The sequence below is a fragment of the Muscardinus avellanarius genome, assembly GCF_963383645.1.
Source record: "Muscardinus avellanarius genome assembly, chromosome: 1".
In the NCBI taxonomy this organism is placed as follows: domain Eukaryota; kingdom Metazoa; phylum Chordata; class Mammalia; order Rodentia; family Gliridae; genus Muscardinus; species Muscardinus avellanarius.
In genome coordinates, this window is record NC_137786.1 from 110744644 (window position 1) to 110747998 (window position 3355).

A 3355-nucleotide genomic window follows, 5' to 3' on the forward strand; every position below is an offset into this window, starting at 1 on the left:
ATCCCCAGTACTGAAAAACAAAACAAAAAAACAAACAAAAAACCCCCCATATATACAGGCATGGTGACATTAGCTTGTAATTCCAGAACTTTGGAGACTGTGACAGGGAGACTGCACATTCAAGGGCATTCAAGGCCAGCCTCAGCAACTTACGCCATGTTTCAAAATAAAAAATAAGGCCCTGCGTGGTGGCGCACTTGGGAGGCAGAGACAGGAGGATTGCGCAGGTTCGAAGCCAGCCGCGCGTGCTGGCTTAGGAGACCCTGTTTCCAAATAAAAATGTAAAAATAGGTCTGGGAGTGTAGCCCAGAGGTAGAAGGGCTTCCAGGAACCCCAGTACCACCAAAAAATAAAATAAAATATAAATAAGTTAATAAATAAATAAATTAGGGCTGGGGGTGTAGCTCAAAGATAGAACACCTGTGAGTACACAGCCTCTAGCACCACACACACACACACACACACACACACGCTTTTTGTCCAGTAGCAGAATAAATAATAATAAAAAACAAAACATGTTATATGGTTCGTGTGTGTGTGTGTGTGTGTGTGTGTGTATTTGTATTACTGGGGATTGAACCTAAGGGTGTTCTACCACTGAGCTATATATCCCAGTCCATTTTTTTTTTAGTTTTGAAACAGGGCCTTGCTAATTTGCCCAGGCTGGACTAGAAACTGTCATCTTTCTGTCTCAGCCTCTCATGTACTGGGATTATGAGCATGCACCACTGTGCCTGGCTTGAACACAATTATTATTATTATTATTATTTTTTGTGGTACTGGGGTTCCTGGAAGCCCTTCTACCTCCGGGCTACACTCCCAGACCTATTTTTACATTTTTTTTATTTGGAAACAGGGTCTCCTAAGCCAGCGTGCGCGGCTGGCTTCGAACCTGCGCGATCCTCCTGTCTCCTCCTGTCTCCGCCTCCCAAGTGTGGGGATTACAAGCGTGCGCCACCACGCCCGGCCTTGAACACAATTATTTACACACCGTAATATTAGCTTAGAATAAGCAAGGCAAGCCAGTTGTGGTGGCGCATGCTTATAATCCCAGCGCTTGGGAGGCTGAGACAGGAGGATCACGCAGGTTCGAAGCCAGCCTCAGCTACTTACCTAGTGAGACTCTCAGCAACTAGTGAAACCCTGTTTCCAAAAAAGTATAAAATATAGGTCTGGAAGTATAGCCTGGAGATAGAAAAGCCCTTGGGTTCCACCCCCAGTACCACACACACATACACACACACACAAAAAAAAATTAGAATAAGAAAGAGGCATCTAAACCGGGCGTGGTGGCGCATGCTTGTAATCCCCGCGCTTGGGAGGCTGAGACAGGAGGATCGCACGGGTTCGAAGCCAGCCTCAGCTACTTAGTGAGGCTGTCAGCAACTTAGTGAGACCCTGTTTCCAAATAAAATATAAAATGGGTCTGGGAGTATAGCCCGGAGGTAGAAAGCCTCTGGGTTCCACCCCCAGTACCACACACACACACAAAAAGAGGCATCTATTTATAACATCTGGAGCTGGCCTGGCCCCCACAGCTAGGTCTTTTTTTTTTTCTGGGTGCAGTGGATTTTATTGATGGTGATTTGACAGTAGAGCTCCCTATGTCCCTCCCGTTTTCAGGGGGCCTAGGATGGAAACTGGGAGGAGGGGAGATTCTCGGTGTGTTGGGGAAGTGAGTTGGGGTGGGGCTCCCCCACAGCTGAGGGCCTCTCTCTCTCTCCCTCTTGTGTTCTTACTCAGGCAGGTGGTCCAGGGGCTCTTACTCCTTGGAGGACACGTGGACCATGAGGCCCACCACCCTGTTGCTGTAGCCGAAGTCATTGTAATACCAGGAAATGAGCTTGACAGAGTGGTCATTGAGGGCAATGCAAGCCCCAGCATCGAAGGCGAAAGAGTGGGTGTCACCATTAAAGTTGCAGGAGGCCACCTGGTCCTTGGTGTAGCTCAGGATGCCCTTGAGGGGGCCATTGCATGCCTGCTTCACCACCTTCTTGATCTCATCATATTTGGCAACTTTTTTTTTTTTTTTTTTTTTTGCAGGTCTGGGGCTGGAACCCAGGGGCATTCAACCTCTGAGCTACTGCCCCAGCCCTATTTTTTTTTTTTTTTGGTGGTACTGGGGTTCCTGGAAACTCTTCTACCTCTGGGCTACACTCCCAGATCTATTTTTTATATTTTTGAAACAGGGTCTCTTATACCAGCGTGGCTGGCTTCGAACCTGCGTGATCCTCCTGTCTCCACCTCCCAAGCATGGGGATTACAAGCATGTGCCACCACGCCTGGCTTCCAGCCCTGTTTTTTATTCTTTATTCTTTATTCTTTATTTTGAAACAGGGTCTCACTAAGTTGTGGAGGGCCTCACTAAGTAGCTGAGGCTGTCCGCGAACTGCAATCTTCTGGTCTCAGCCTCCCAAATACTGGGATTACAAGCGTGCACCACCATGCCCAGCTTATTTGGCAGCTTTCTCCAAGCCGCAGGTGAGGTCCACAACTGACACGCTGGGGATGGGCACATGGAAGGCCATGCCAGTGAGCTTTCTGTTCAGCTTGGGGATGACCTTACCCACGGTCCTGGTGGTGCCTGTGGATGCAGGGATGATGTTCTAGGTGGCCCAAGGCCATCAAGCCACAGCTTCCCAGAGGGGCTGTCCACACGATCTTCTGAGTGGCAGTGATCGCATGGACGGTGGTCATGAGTCCCTCCACGATGCCAAAGTTGTCATGGATGTCCTTGGCCAGGGAGGCCAACCAGTTGGTGGTGCAGGAGGCATTGCCGATGACCTTGAGGGAGCTGTCATACTTCTCAGGGTTCATACCCATCATGAACATGGGGGCATCAGCAGAATAGGCCGAGATGATGACCTTCTTGGTGGGATCTCACTCCTGGAAGAGGGAGATAGGCTTTCCATTGGTGATAAGCTTCCTGTTCTCGCCCTTGACAGTGCCATTGAACTTGCTGTGAGTGGAATTGAACATGTAGACCATGTAGTTGAGGTAAATGAAGGGCTCATTGATGGTGACAATATCCACTTTGCCAGAGTTGAAAGCAGCCCTGGTGACCAGGCACCCAACACGGCAAAATCCATTCACTCAGACCTTCACCATGGTGTCTCAGGGCCGCAGCTGGCACTGCACGAGAAGAAGCGGCTGTTTGTTGGACTGAGAGGATCAGAGAGCCCCACAGCTAGGTCTTGGTGCTCTTCTGTTGAAAGTGAACAATTTCACAAAAATTCATTGTCTGACAAAGTCAAACTCTGACTCGGAGCAAGAAAAGGAGACCCTTTTTGTTAATCAGGTCTTACCACCTGACAAAACAAACACCAACCTCTCCTTCCCTACCCCTTTTCTTGAC

At 48.9% G+C, this 3355-nt stretch overlaps 1 pseudogene across 1 annotated transcript; it reads right to left on the reverse strand.

Moving 5' to 3' along the window:
- Window positions 1-1762: 1762 nt before the first annotated feature.
- On the reverse strand, window positions 1763-3147 carry LOC308266461 (glyceraldehyde-3-phosphate dehydrogenase-like; annotated as a pseudogene). The gene is made up of 2 exons: window positions 2465-3147; window positions 1763-2016 (listed from the first exon to the last, which is right to left on the reverse strand). The product of its transcript is annotated as a glyceraldehyde-3-phosphate dehydrogenase-like (transcript).
- Between the last annotated feature and the right edge of the window lie 208 nt (window positions 3148-3355).